At 40.7% G+C, this 15761-nt stretch overlaps 1 protein-coding gene across 2 annotated transcripts in view; it reads left to right on the top strand.

Moving 5' to 3' along the window:
* The first annotated feature begins 477 nt into the window (after positions 1–477).
* The window catches only part of LIFR (LIF receptor subunit alpha), a 51896-nt gene continuing 36612 nt past the window's right edge, over positions 478–15761 (top strand). Inside the window, exons 1-2 of one of the 2 annotated variants that reach the window (XM_008921614.2) lie at positions 478–568; positions 8488–8594. The gene's annotated coding sequence lies outside the window, so the exon portion shown is untranslated. Of the gene's footprint in view, positions 893–8487; positions 8595–15761 lie in introns of both variants that reach the window. The other variant, XM_018070296.1, reaches the window with a different exon arrangement.

Raw genomic sequence — 15761 nt, 5'->3', positions numbered from 1 at the left:
CGGCGCTGCGTCACTGCTTGCCCGCCGGAGCTGGGCCGTCCGGGAATCGCGTCACGGCTCCGCACATCCCTGCGGCAATTCGGCCTCCACAGGGCATCTGGTTTTTTGCGTCTTGTCTTTGTTGTTGTGCGAATGGCGGCGGTCGGGAGTGCCAGATCCTGCTTGTCACCTGGGAGGGGGCGGCCCGAGGGGCGGCAGTGATGGTATGTTCCCTCCATCCCTCCCTCCCTCTGCCCGCCCCGGGGAGGTGCCGGCCGGGAAGGGGCGGAGGGGGGTGTCTGCGCGGCGGGGATTTTCTGGGAGACTCTGAGCTCGCCTCGCTGGTGTCCTGTGGGTCGGGACTTCGGTCGGGCTGGGGACAGTGGGGCGGGGGCGGGGGCGGGGGCCGGCGCGTCGGAAGCCGGTGCGTGGCGCGGAGCGGGCAGAAGCTGCCCTCGAGGGCGCCGGGGGAGCACGGCGCTCCGTCTCCACCCGCTGCCCGGAGCCTGCGACTTAAATAGAGGCTGTGTTTTGTCAACAGCTCATTCTGCTGGCCGGCAGGTTGGCTGGTTCAAGGACTGAGCGGCGGGTAAATACTATTTATGCCTCTTTCTGTGATTTTATTTTATTCTATTTTATTTTATTTTGGATAAGCAGCACCCTTTTGAAAAATGGGACCTTGGGAGGACAATCCACAGTCCCTTCTGCGTTTGGGGAGCATCCAGACATGCTGGGCGCCTCGCTGCGCACTGGCTGTGCAAGGACTCCGACGCAGTGGAGACACAGCTTGCTGTGTCTGTTTTGAGTGATTGAATTTCTGATGTGTGCAGAGATCGTGTTTGAAAACGGATCTCTCAAAGCTTCTGAGGTAGTTCTGAAAAGAACGTTATTCCCTTGTTAAAATTCAACGTGTGTAAGTATATTTGGATGAGGCATATTGTGCTCGCATGCTGTGTTTTGCTTTGGTAGGAATTGGTTATATGCATGGTTTGTTTTTTAATTGTAGTCAGTGGTGAGTGTCTGGGAAGTTTGCTATCAGTGGGAATAAAGCTCTGGATAGATATTATAATCATCTAGTACTGGGGAAACTTGGACCATGAGCTGTTGTTTAGGAGTTGTCACTTTGATTCTTTTCCACAGACTTTCACACTTAAAAATCACCATTGAAAAAATAGTCAAATATTCATATTCAGTAATCAATCCATGCCCCGGCAAATTCCCTTCAGAGAAGCATGGGCATGGGGTAGATTTCTGCTGTCTTTGAAACCCAGCTTGACCTAAGTAAGGCACTGTGACTTGCCTTTGACATCTCACCTGCCAGTCCGTTCTGCCTTTTCTCCTTAATGTAGAAGAATTCTTCAAATTCTTCTCAAACCCTTAGTTCAACCCCACAGCATGAATCCAGAGTGTTAATCAGACTTAGGAGGTTTAGTAGCTGTGGGAAAGATTAAAGTCTATGTCATGCCGTGTTCCCTCTCAAATCAGCATGTGGCAATGCCAACTGAGACAGTATGTTGCTTGATGTAGATCCATCAGTGTCCACGTGCTTTATATATGAAGCTTTGCACATCCTGTAGGGAAGAATGCATGAATGCCTTGATCTGCAAAAAGTCTGTGCTTGTACTTAGCTTGTCAACCATTATATGCTGTATGCTTTTGGTGATAAAGATAAGCTTTGATTTTTGTTGAACTCTGTACATAAAGCTAAGCGTAGACATAGAAGTCATTTGGATTTGACCACAATGTGAATCAAAATCAAAACAAAAATCATTTATTTGATGGTGGGAAGGATTTGGATGTGGAAGAGGCAGAAGCAAATGCCATAAGTTGACTCACAGAATGAGTAGTGCCATATCTGCAGTTGGTTGGTATTTCTTGGCATGAGTTGCCTGTCATTACCTGGAGATGGGACTGCAGATTACTCCTGAGAGGTCTAAGGAATGACAGTCTAGTGTCAGTAGACTGCAGGTCTATGATCTAAGCTGGAAAATGTTGCAGAAGTGGAAGGCTTAAAAATCCCTGCGTTGGAGCTGATTTGGAGTGTAACTTTTAGGGAGTCACCTTATTTTGTTTATTTTCTGTTTACCAAGTCTTTGCATCCTTTCATCTTATTGCTGTTTCACCTATTCAAACTTTAATCAGTGTTATTAACTGATAACAGTTTCCATTGTGCACTCTCCAAACACACAGCTTTAGTTACCTAGAGCAACCCATGGCAAGCCCTATCTATGAGTAAGATTGTGCAAAATCCCTTTACAGGTGTGCTGTGGAAAGGGAGAGACTTAACCTTTAGGGGAGGGCATTCTCAGAGTTGCCAAAGGCAAATAAGGAATACATTGGAACAGCAATTTGGGTGGAGATGCTCTTCTGAAAGAGAGGAAGACTTTTTTGCAGGTGGCAAAGCTGTTGCTGGTATTTTAGCAGGTATTCATAAAGCTTTAATTTTCAAGTGCTTGTTGAGTTACAGTCTATGGCTATAAGGTCACGTCTATTTCAACATCAGGCAGCTCAGGGCTTTAGTAAATGTTCAAAAAATATCTGAATTTATTGACATCCATAGGTAATGCTAGAACAGAGTTTCTCAATGTATTAGAAACAGCTCTCTTAGAGTATGAATGTGGGATTGTTTAATCCAGTGTGTGACTGACAGCAAATTTTGTGCCTTATGAAGATATATTTAAACTTCATGCGTTGGTAAGAATTCCACCTGGCAGTCTTAAGCAGTCTAGATGTGTGTAAATACCAGCTCTGTCTTGCAGAGTGCAGTGCACCACAAGGCTGATGAAGATGGATTACGTTTTTCTGCAAATGACTTAGTCGATGATGTGACCAGGTGAATGAGGTTCTTTTCCAGTTAAGCTGTGTGCTAGTGCTCAAAGAAATGCAGAGAAAATTCGGCAGTCAGTATCAGTGTTGATACGTTAGTTGGATGAAAGCAAAAATGATCTGATATAGTTTTAAATGATAGTATTACCTTGCAATGTTTTTATTTGAGCTGTTGAAAGACAGGTTTTGGACAACGGAAGGGAAATCTGAAAAAAGAAACCAGAAAACTTCTTGGAATTAGTTTTGTTTCATTTTCAATAGTACATACTGATCTAGGATGCAGTACTAATTGAAACACTGGGATCTTAGATTCAGACGTGTTGAAATACAGAGAGGATTCAAGTGAAGGCATGTTAGCAATAGAAGAAAAGGTCTGCTGAAGGAGATTTAAAGATACTTGAATAGGTGGGAGGACTGAGAATGCAAACAGCATACTGATGGCTCTTTGAGAGGGGATGCTGTTCCTCTGAGTTAGAGGTTGATTCATTTGCAGGAAGACATGGAGAATGGGTATGAAAGGCAGTTTTACTCTGTTTACCATAACTAACTAGAATTAGTTGAAATTATTCATGTTTTGGTGTCTCTCCCCCTGAGATTTACTTATGACTACTTTTTGACTGCCAGGCATCAAATTTCTGTCTAAAAATAAGAAAAATAAATTGCTTCTAGGTAGGACTTAAGAGGTGGTTGTGCTCTGTACTCCCAAGCTGTTGGATGCAATTTCTTCCATTACCAATTAAATGTAGAAGACCAAAATAATCCTTGGAAGCAGGACCTAGAGTCCATAGTCCCTGGCTTCCAGTGAGTGCCCTCTCACAAGGACATGGAGTCCTGCTCTGAGACAGTGGTTACTTAAGCCTCAGAGAGAAATGCCATTGACAGAAAGGCTAGCGAAGTCTTCATCCTGACTTATCTGTCACTTTGAGTAGTCTCTGGAGGTGGTCAGAGGTGTTTGCCATACCCCAGCGAGTGCTACAGTGTCTCAGCTGCCTTAGGAAAGGGAACACTCCTGCCGCTTTCTTTTTCTATGACTTGATACAAAAAGCTTCTCATATTTCTGTGGAACTTGATTCTGTGGTTCTGTGCACTTCTTATCAGCAGATACAGGCAAGGAGTAATTTCTTTGTGAATCTTGAGTGTCTAAGCATCAGGCAGGTGGTGCAGCCCTGTCAAACATGAGACTGCATCTGTGCATGCTGATGCCTACAAAATTTATCATCACCTCTCCTTTTATTTTCTTTTCCCCCTCTCCAATACTTAGCTGCAGTTAAGTGGGATTTTTGAACATTTCTTTTGGTTGAAGCATCAAAAGTGTGGGATTTATAGGTGCTTAAATGTCACCAGGGCTCATCTTCCAGAGTCTTATAGATTTCTTCCAGAATTATTAGCATGGCAATGATGAGGGCCATATAAGTTCCTAGATGAACAGATCTCTTTTCTTACCTACACTTTGAGGGCTTTAGGGGCAGCTAGGATACAGAAAATGCAGAGGTTCCCTGTGTTCTTTGCTTTCCTTCCTTACTGACTTATTGTTTTAGAATGAATGATGTCTGGAGGTTCTTATTGCTTGCTGAGAAAAATATCTGGGGACTGTTTTTCATATGTACCATCAGTTTTTTGCTGATCATTGCTATCCTCCTTTCTCTGGAAAATTTGCAGTGCCTATATTTACAGACTGCTGGAGCCCTCCTGCGCTGTGTCTGTAAGGTCCTTGCACTCCTGCAAGCACCAGAAATTCTCAGCAGGGAGTTTTGCCACTTTGCTGCTGTCTGCCTTTCCCTGCTGCTGTCTCTTGGAATCACTCCTAGTAGCAGGTTTCACTGCAAGCAGAAAGTGCTTGAACTAAAAATAACTCCTAAGCCATTGGTATGAATGTTGGTCAGGGTGTAAGGTTTTGAAGGGCATATGTCTGCCCTCCTTTCCGTGCACTGTCTGGAGCTGGCACTGGAGTGGGGTCAACTGTTGCTACAACAGAACCAGCTTTCCCTTATCCCACAGGCAGAGAACTGCTGAGTTGTCAGCTGTTGAGTCCAAATTATGCCTTTTACCTCAGGGAGCACAAGTTATAAAAGCACGTGTCATGGAAACAAGGACAGCAGTGTAGCAATTCCCTGCTCTTTCTGCCTCACTTCCTACCCTGCGAAAAATCAGACTCTCAGCACAGCCCACAGCAGAGGATGGACTGCCTCTGTTGTCAGCTTGCTGTTAGTACCAGCTCCCCACTCTCTTGGGCTATATGTTGTCAGAGAGCAGAGTCTCCTTTCTCTCCTGTAAACCCAGCAATTCAGGGGCAGTTTCCTGCAAAACCAAAAGCACAGCCTTTCAGCCAGCCTCAGTCTCCTGGTGTTAATCCTTAAATAGATAAAGTAGCAGTTTTTATGCTGCAGCATCTTCCTTGCCAGTAGGCTGCTTGTGGTGATACAGTAACATTGGTTGGAATATTATTGTGAGGGTTTTTTTATTTTTTTCTTTTGTGTTTGTTTGTTCATTTGGTTTGGTTTGGGCTGGGTTTTTCTGGGGGGAGGGCAGGGGACAAGGGAAATGATTCCATATTGATGAATAACGTTATACCAGTGTTCTCTGCTGGTATTGCTTACTGCGTTTTGAACATCAGTCAAGAGTACTTCCTTTTGGAACATACACATATTCCAAAATTAGAGGTATATATTTTTGCTTGCTTTATACCTACAGTTACACTGGTAACAGCTTTGTAATATTGACTGAACCCTGATAGTTTCATCTCAAGGTTGCCTGGTAGTTCGTAGTGCCTAATCATGGAATTTAAATAAAGCAATGTGTTTAGGTGATAAACACTGTCTGAAAAGTATGCTGGAATGCTTCTTATGCTTGCATAATTTTGTCATTATTGCACAAGTTGCTTAAAGGTACAATAAAAGTACGAGTAACAGGGATGATTGAAGGTGGTTTACACTGTCAGTCTGGCTCAGAAATTGTCCCTGTTTTACTTCTGGGCCACAGCCAGCCATTTAAGCTAGTTTTACTCACTGAATAAATCTGTTACTTCCCTCCAAGAGGAAATACAAGCTCAGTTGACTAGATAGCATAGTTAAGGATAGTTAAGCATTTATTCTGGATGGCGTGGATATGGCCTATGGCAAGCTTGGCTAAGGTGGTGAGCAGAGCAAGCCAGCTCTATTCAAGCTGGCTTTATGCCCTTGAATGCCCCCCACATTGAGCCCTTGGGCATGACACACATTTCAGCCTAAAGCTTTAAAAACTTTTTTCTTTTCACTTCAAGGGCTTTGAACTCAGAAGCGCAGGAAAAGCTCTTTTGGAGCCAGATGGTGACCCAGGCCACTTGCTGCAAAGATGTCCAGTCCAGATTTGAACATGGTGGTCTCAGATAGTGTGAAGGTGATCCCATCTACAGCATTTAGGCTGTGGGTGAAGACACCTCCACACTGCTGTCCATCAGGGTGGTCTGAGCATCTTTAATATTCATGTTTTCTGTCACTTTATAAACTGCATTTCAAATTACTTGCATAATTGAGAGTTGCATCCCACATGCCTTGGAGAACCCAGATGAGAGGGAAATTTGGACAAGGGGAACAAGAGCCATGACTCTGCTGAGCATGTGGCTGGTCTGGGTAGGCAGTTTCCTTTTGGGGTTGTTTGGTGGTATCTGCCTTAGCCTGGCAACCCTTCTCCCTTCCAAACAGGACTTAGTGTGGTCATCCAGAAGCTCTTGTGCCAAGACAGCAGTGCTGCTCATCCTGTTATGTAACTGTTTGGATGGCAGATCATGGTTTTGCACTTCTTGAACTGAGTGATCTAATGGCCTCTCTTAACTGTAAAATCAGTGAGGACAGAGCTTAAAAATATCTTTCTTAAATAATTGGTTTTAATATTACTGCTGGGCAAAAAGGCTTCTTAAATCAAATAAATTTCAGAAGAAAATTATAGTGGTCAGTATTATAGGTGGAGCTTCTGCAGATTCTGAAGCCCAAAGATGAATGTAAGTTATAAGTGTTCCAATTGCAGCTAATTTTTACAATAATTCATGTTTTGGATCAAGTTCAGCACTTGTGGCAAAAGATATGTTTGACCTTTGAGGTTTTACAGCTAGTCTGGAGCTAAAACCAAGGAGATAAGCTTTCGAAGTTTAATTCTAGGCAGAAAAAAAGAGAGGAGGAGAGAGAGAAAAAACAAAACAAAAATGAGATTTATATTGTAGACGTCAGTGTTGTCTTGAGTTGTGTACAACAAGAACTGAAGTACTGTGTGTGTGAGGTGACTGTAAATGTCAGACAAACTCTTTTACTCCTCATAGGGTTTCTTCTGGTTGTGAGGATAATAATATCTGTTCCCTGGAGTCTACCTGTTCCTCTTCCTTTTCCCCTTCTTCCCCCTGCTCCAAATGCTTCCAAAGGTCATGGCTCTGGGAAATCTTTTAGTGCACAGGTCTCAAGGCACGTAACTCATAATTCATCTGCTAGAACAGCATTGTCACAATTCCCAATATAGAACAGCCTTCTGCTCCAAGTTAAATGTGACTGACCTCTCTCTTTTTTCAAGATGATGGGAAATTTTTGGAAGAAAGTATTTTTGACCACATGTTGCCACATATTTCAAATGAATCAGAATCAGTCTGGGTGTAAATCCAGCAAGGTGTCATGTGACCCTTATTTTAAATCTTGCTTCAAAGTCTGTAGTTTGTCCCTTGTATATTGTATTTCTTCACCATTAAGATGCATATTTATGTGAGATCTCTCCATGATTTCTGCTATTCTAGTCTGACATTGGTGTAATATGAACTAAAGGCTTTAATATAGGAAGCCCTATATTTGTAGTGAGCCCATATTTAGAAGGTTTTTTAGGAATGCATCCAGTCTTATTTTTTGTTAATCAGTTCCCCCCTCCCTTGGAGAGTTTTGCCAATGCTTAATTAGTTTTACTTTTTGCAATGTTCACTTTTCAGTGGAGGTCTACTACGTGGCATTTCCTCTGGTGTCTTATGTGGTGGGTTAAGTTTAAATCCTTTCTCTGTGCACGTAATTGAGACTGTGACCAAGCAACCTCACTGAACTAAATAGTTGCATTGTTTTAGCCTTTGCAACAACAAATGATCTCTTAGACCCAAACTGCTCAAAGTAATCATTTGATCCTTTTTATAAATCAACTTTGTACTGGATGAAACTACTTCCACTGCTAATGAATGACTAGTTTTTCTCTTGTGCTGTTGGATCAAGTGCTTTTGTAAGGTAACCTGATCTATACAGAATAAGTTGTGAGGACTTTTATTTTTGCTTGAGCTATGATAACTGATAGTTTGAAAATTGAATGTTTACCGGTTGCTTCCTCATATTTCAACTAATGAGTGGTGCAGCTGGTGTTAATATGTGAAGAACATGTCCTTGAAAACGTTAGATTCTTATCTGTTATCTTTTTGCCCTGCTGTATGCATGCTTGCTAATCAGTAGGTAACTCTGGGTTGGAATTTGGGCAGTGATTGCTGCAGACAAAAATGGGAGCAAACACTCAGCATCACAATAGCTGCCCATAGAATTAGGTCACTAACAGGCTTTCAGCAAAATAATGTTAATTTTTCTCTCCACACACTCAAACACTGAAGGTATATTTGTAATTCCACATCTTTTCTGAGTGATCCTCTAGTGTAGCATTCTTAGCAAGATATTAATTTCAGGTACCTTTTAATTTCAGGTACCTCATGTGACTGTCCAGTTCAGCATTCATTTCTCCCAAACCGAAGACTAAGGACTGAGCCTGTCACAGGCTCCTGCAGTTGGGCTCCTGCCAACAGTACAAATGTAAGTTTATGCATAAGCTAGAATTAGTCATCTACTTATGTGTTTGCAAATTCAAGAGCAATATGTATGTAAATGTGGTTACTGAGGCTTCTTATCTTGCATGAATCTGCAGTAAGTCAGTCAGGGGCAGCACTCCATGGCTTTGAAATACCCTCTCATCAGAGGGCACAGATGATCTCTGATGGCATTTAGCTGCTTGTTTCATGGGGCTTAAGAATTAAGATGAGTAAGGTGCTGCAATATAAACCCAGCTATCTGATGAACTGACACTTTAATAACGGTTTAGCAGGTATTGGTAATAATTGCCCTGAGTCTATCTCTTCTTTTGAAATAATGTGCATGTATCATGTATCTGGATGGGCCTGTTTTAGGTGCATGAAGAGCAGAATTTTTCCTAAGGAAATTCTGTTCCTACTAGAATAGAAGCTAAAAATAAACTGAAGCAGAACATGTCATTCATGTACTTACACCAAAAGGTTAGTTCTCCAGTTGATGCTCTCTTCAGGTTCCCCTTGCACCCATGTTCTCTCCCCCATGTCTGGGCATCTCAATCTGCAGCCACCAGAGAGACCATTGAGAATTGCTGCACGTCTCTCATTCCCACAGTTGAACTTGCTCAGCACTTTGGAAACAATAGCTGTTTCATTGCTGAGTTGTGAAACAAAAAAGTCAAACTTATCGGCAACAATGCATGAAAAATGTGATGAACAGCCTTCCACAGGAAGAGATTTTTCCATTCTGCTGTGTAGGTATACAAAATTTATTGGTGTCAGAAGCTAATAAGTAAGAAATCCTTCTTCTTTTGTACGTTATCTGCCAGCTCAATGCTGAGAGAAGTAAACTGTAAGATTTACTAATAATAGCAGGAAGGAAGAACCCTGTTAAGCAAAGATAGAAAACTTGGACTGACTTGTGTGTGTAAAATGCAAGGTTGTTTTTTCCTCTCCTCGGCCTTTTTTTATAGTCAACCTTCAGAAACTAAAAAAAAGAACTTCAGGAGGTGAATCTCACTTTCAAGGGAGGATTGAGGGAGAAGGAGCAGATGCAAGTTATAGATGCTGTAGTGATGGTCATGTGAAAGTGATGTGAGATGTGACCCTTAAAATTTCTGTTTTGTTTTCTCATTCAAAGTGTGAATCACCTCAGGAGAGACTTGTGGAACTGAATCACTCTATGTTCTGTTAGTAGCAGTCTCAATTTTGTATGAGCTGCTTTCAGTTTTAAATGGGGTGCAGCAGATGCTGCTGTCTAAGCACTTGCTGGTGGATTATACACAGGTACTCGATTTACTGCTCTTCCTAAGCTCTAAAAGAGACAGCAAAACATTGCTTTATTTTACAGCAATAAAAATTATGGGTCCTAACCATCTTGCATATTATTTTAAAATGTTCATATCTTCATTGCTTTGTTTCTTTCACTGAGCATTATTTTAATGATTCAGAGTTTGATCTAGCAGAGTACTTTTATAACAGTCCATTCTGAGACCCTCCATGAAACATCTGAAGAGCTTTGAGGAAAATAAAGAAACTTCCTAATATAAGAAAACTCCACCAGCAGACAAAACCTAAACTTTTCATTTAGATTATTCTGAATATACTTAGGAAGTTTTTTGCATCTCTTTTTTAGTGGAACTGAGAGATCTCAGTCTATGTTTGAATCCTATTTGAAATAATTCAGCAGAAATTGAGAGGAAAATTTGAACTTTATGTTTTCTTTTTATGCAATGCTCTTCCTAAACGGAATGATCAGTCTAATTTATTTGACAGTAAACTATTTATTTCGATTAGGGCAATGCAGTTAAGGAAGTGCTGCATGTTTGTAGAGGGGATAACATCAAGGAGCACACTAAAACTGAGATGAAATTCCGTGTTTTTTAGCAGCATCTGAGTGTATTAGAGAGGTAGAAAGGATAAAATGAATGAATCAGTTTATATTGAGATACTGGGTTGCTAGCTGTGCTGCTACAAGATACACAAGTGCACCATAAATCCTTTGCAGGGATCTGGGGACCTCTGTGAAAGGAGCAGAGTGGACAAGGAGGAGTAATATTAGCTTCAGACAGCTGAATTAGGTGTGCCTGCATGACTTTTGGGTCCATAGCTCCAGTGAAGGCTGTGAACAGCTAGAGGATGAGGGGGTACTGGTACCATGAGCAACTGTGCATTCTGAGTACTTAAGATTAATTTCTACACTTTGATGCCTTAAAAGGAGGATATGCATGTATATGCATAAGAGAAAAACTCGAGGGGAGTAAGGTACAACTAAAACAGCCTGTAAAAGAAATAAAGTTCAACTTCTATCTAATTACACATGGACAGGCTTGTTCTAATAATGTCATATTATATTGTAGACCTTCCTTCTTTGTCTTTGGGAGGGGAATAGCAGCATTCAGGGCCACTTGGGAGTGGGGCAGAGAGTAAAGCATTTGCCCCCCCCGGTGGAAGGGTAGTCTACACATAATAACATTTCTGCAGTATGTCGTCATGTGATATGTCACATACTTGCTAAGAGTGGAAATACAGCAGGGCATGAGAGCTTTTAAAGTTTCAACAAAGATTACTACAATGGGAATTTATCAGAAAATATAGATCTATAGTTTCAGGAATTGCCCATTTCCTTGATTAGTAAAAGAAATCAATTTATTTCTCGTAAGTGACTCTCATTCCTTGCATTCACTCTAAAAGAATATCACATGACTATTGCTCCTTTTTCTCAATATATTATTTAGTGTGAAAGCCGCATTTCAGCATTCAGTCTATTTATATGCTGTTTGTACACGTGGAGCCAGACTTTCTTTGGATTTGGTTCATTGTACCTTAAAAATAATTTTAAAAATACCACAGGTTTCGTTGTAAACAATGAAGGATTGCAACCCTTGGGTCATTGCCAGTTGTTTAAAAAAAATCGCACTTGGAATTACTTCAATAATTATCAGTGTTCTCTTATAAAACTAATTAGGCTTTTCCTGTGATGGAAAGAAGATTAAAGGTCATATAGTCCAAAATAAGTTCTTGGACATTGCCAGATTAAAGAAAATAAATTCTTTCATTAATTAGGTCAATGTATGTAATGTTTTATTAGTTCATAAGGATGTATAAGCTGAAAAGAACTGGCAGGGACAGAGTTATGCAGATAACATGACTGATAAGGAACAGCAATTTTATTCTGCAGACCTCTTTGTAAAATCTGAGTGATATGGTCTGGCCCTTGAACCTCACATGGAGTAAAGCACGGTTGACATTGTGGGCAAATGACATTTTCCTCTGAAGACTTGCTGTCTTGAGAACTACCTAGAGGCTAACAGTACACCCCCTCCCAAAACTGAAATGTACTTTGGAATAATTGGTTTTGAGTTTTGCTTCAGTTCTGTGTCGGTAAAATTCAGTAAGCACTGGAGAAGTGGGAAACATTCTCTGTGGGTTTTCTTTGGATTCTTGGTTTATATACTGCAAAAAAATGTGGATGCATTTGTTTCTATGCTCTGCACCTGTATTAAGTACTAAAAAGGTAGAGTGGGTAGCCATCGCAGTCATGATAAGAGGCATTTTTTATGTATGCAAAGTCAGACTTGTGTGCCTTTGCTCACTGTGCTTATTCCATGCTGTGTTGCAGAGCACAAGAATTCAAGGAAATGTGTCGACCATGAGGTCACCAAATTCAAGCATATCAGGAAATATGTGTAGCTGTATCAGATTTACACAAATACATCCTTCACCTCCAAACAATATTAGTTTGTCAGTTGTAGTAAGTATCAAGAAAATTTTTTGAATGGGTTAAAACACGAGTGTGTAAATGACTCTGAGCCGTTTCCTTATTCTGCACAGCACAATAGCCTAGGAGATCAAAAGTTTTCTTTTGGCCAGCAGTGTCCCCTAACCTTCACCCTTTGCTTTGTTCTTTGTTGAGATGATTAGGTGGTTTCCATCTGCACCTCGATGGGAGAAGAATCTGTGCTTGTTAATTTGAGCTGACTTCCTAAGGAAGTTGGACTTATCTGATCATGCGTTTTCTGTCCCTTTTACCCCTGCAATAACCTTTGGACACGCTGCTTAGGTTCAGTTCACTCAGGATGAGGAGATGAGGTCTCAGCATACCGTGTCCTAACAAGCTTGATGAAACCCTGCAGCTGGATGGAGAAACCATGCTGAGGAAATGGCTGCAGAGTGAAGTCAACCTTTACTGAACTGAAATCCAGACCTCTCTAGCGTGCCTTCTCTGATCTCTAATAAGCCTTAGGGGTAATCTATAATAACATTGGCCTAATATGTAATAACAATAAATCACGAACAGGCTTGCAGATATCCCAAAACATATTTAGTCTATTTTTGGTAGTATTCGGGTTCACTGTGTTTCTCAGAAGAGTTTGTTTTTTTGTTGTTACCATCTGGAGAGCAGTGGTTGTGTTCTTAGTAGTGATGGATATGCATGTATTTAACTACGTGCTTGATGGCTAATTGATATGGCAAGGACTTCCAGACTTGGGAGTTAGACACACAGTTTTCCTTTGAAAGTGCCTTTGTTCTTCTGAAAATCTCACACTAGGAGATCATGCAACATCTGACTTGGAGACCACTCTTCGTGGGATATGCTGAACAGTGTGTGAAACAGTTACTCTGGTAGGACTAAGGGTTTCTAAATTAACATATGGTTTAATTGGAGACAGGCATAATTCAGTGAGACCACAAGGCAAAGTGTGAAAAATGTACCTTTTGCTTGAAAAAGACAAAAAAATGTCATCTGCTAAGTTACCTTTTAGTTATGGTAAAAATAAACCGTCAGTTCCTAGAGTGTCTCTTTGCTTGTTCTGCCCTTTCAGTCCCCTGGTCTGCTTGACTGCTCCACCTCTTGAGTATCACTGTTTTTTTCTCTCCAGATCATCTGTTCCAGCAGGGATATTCTTCCTAGTGGTCTCAGTCTTGTTTTTGTTTGGTGGGATTTTTGGTTTATGGGAGTAACCTGAAGGAGTCTTTCATTGTACTTTCCAAACCCTTCACAAAATTTTATCCATGGCTGTGATTAAACTATGTGGTATCTGCTTCTGCTACATATTTTCCTTTCTTTGAAAAGGCAGGTCCTAAGGTCTCAGTTTCTGTGTGTGTGTTGATGTTGTGCTGTCCAGCTGGTGCTAAATACTTTCAGAGAATCATCCTTGAGTTGTGGCACTTATTCATGGATTTGTTGTCTCATCTCCTAGCCAGGTGAGGGTGCTTCTCATGCTGATTGCTACCTGGAAGCAGCCAACAGCTCTCCCAGTCTGCAGCTTGCTTATTTGTATTTGCAGTGTCTAACTGTCCTGGGATCAGGGAAAAAAAGGAAGAACTGAAATTACTGGAAAGCAAGGACAGCTGCAGTTTGGCCTTAGAACCTGAGAAAGTTGAAACACTTACTGCATCTGGGATGCACCTTTACTCTTATTGGTAAAATTTCTTGCCAAAAGGCTTACCTCTGTAAATGGTGCTTGTGACCAGGAAAATGCATTGTTGAAGTGTTGATCCTTACACTGTGTGTTGTGTCGTGACTTCTCACTTCACCTTGCAGAGCAGAGGCAGGATGAGGTGGCTGCAAGATAACTGCAGTGACTTCCCAGTATCTCAGAGGTGATGCTGCTGTTTGGCAACTAGAGAAAGCAGTGAGGAGGGAATTTTTCTCCTTGTGCTTGACAGGAAAAAAACCCGGCAAAACAAATGTCTCATAGGACTGAAAATTTGGCCTTGTGTACTCCTGCACATTTACTGAATAATATATTAACACCCTGTCTTTGTTTCCTTTCTTCCGCTGCTGATTAGGGGAGAGCATGCAGATAGGCAACTTGAATTATTTTATCAGCTTTTAGATAGAGAAATAGCAGATTCTTACATTAATTCCTCAGAACTGGGGAAAGCCAAATTCCCAAATGGGATTCAGTTTTCATTTATAAACGAGTTTTAGTGATTCATGTCCTGTGAATCTTTTATAAAGCGGAATGGTGCCATGTTATAAAACAGAGAGGGAAAGCCTGCATTTAGATTACTGAAGATTTTTGTCTCAACTTTGGAGATTTTTTAAAGGATGTGGAAGAATGTACTCTGTTGAAAAACAGCCAAGCTCCCTCAAACAAATCTTATTAATTCTACTTTCATTTTTTTTATTACTCAGATAGCTTTAAAGTCAAAGAATGAAGGCTGTGGGATCAGCAAAGCTGTTCTAAAGGAAACCAGTTCATCTTCTGTTTCTGTGTCCATTGCCTTTACTGTCAGCTGTATTGGCAGTTTGCTTGGTTTCCCAGAAATGTGTATTTCTGGCATGGTTTTTCAGATAGGGGAATTTTTTTTTTGGAAGCTTTCTGTTGGCAAAAGTAGGATGTGTAATTTGATATATGCGTTTTTATCTGCATGTAAGTGTGTTTTCTTTCATTTTGAATGTTGAATTAGTATCTTTGGGCAGACACAAGTAAAATGAGCTTTCTCTACCTGCTAAAAAGAGTAATTTTTCTTCTAGCAATAAGGTTTGATCTAGGTGTAGACTTAGCACCTGCATTTCTACTTGATTATTTGGGATTATGGCTGCTCAATATTGCCAAAAATGCAGCCTCTCATCAATCTCTACAACATTTTGGTGGTGTGCTATGTAATTTTCCTTGAGACCTTTTAATGTTCCGCTTGGTGGCAAATAATTGTCATGATACCTTTAATTATGGAGAAAAAAAAATTGCAACTTGAGAAAATTTATGGACAAGCAGATCTCTCCTATTGTGTTTAATACATATATTTTTACTGATTTTGACTACTATTCTCCACTTACAGGTTCCCTAAACCTTTTGTATAAGGTGACTTTTTAATAATTTCTTTTCTAGTGTCTGCTTATGGAGCGCAAACAGTTCTGTGAAAACTGCGGCAACTAATCCTCAATTCGTAGACATTTTTAAAAAACAAATCTGGAGGTTTGTGACTGTCGGATCAGACTGCAGGCAGAAAGAAGGCCAGAAAGTTTATTGATACTTTTTTTTTTTTTTTTTTTTTTTTTAGCTCTTTTGTTTGTTTGTTTTCAGAGTGGTTTCCAAGCACTTGACAATGAAATACACTCAGAGACCAGAAAACTCAATAGTAGAATAAAGCTTTGGAGAACTTTTGTGCTTAGAGAACTAATCTGTTGCAACTGACTAAAAAAACACTTTTTTTTCTCCTTTGA

The sequence above is a fragment of the Manacus vitellinus genome, unplaced genomic scaffold (genome assembly GCF_001715985.3).
Source record: "Manacus vitellinus isolate BGI_N305 unplaced genomic scaffold, ASM171598v3 scaffold_18_pilon, whole genome shotgun sequence".
NCBI classification, from domain to species: Eukaryota; Metazoa; Chordata; class Aves; order Passeriformes; family Pipridae; genus Manacus; species Manacus vitellinus.
The sequence above is the reverse complement of the archived record's forward strand: the minus strand, read 5'-3'. Positions and strand labels throughout refer to the sequence as shown.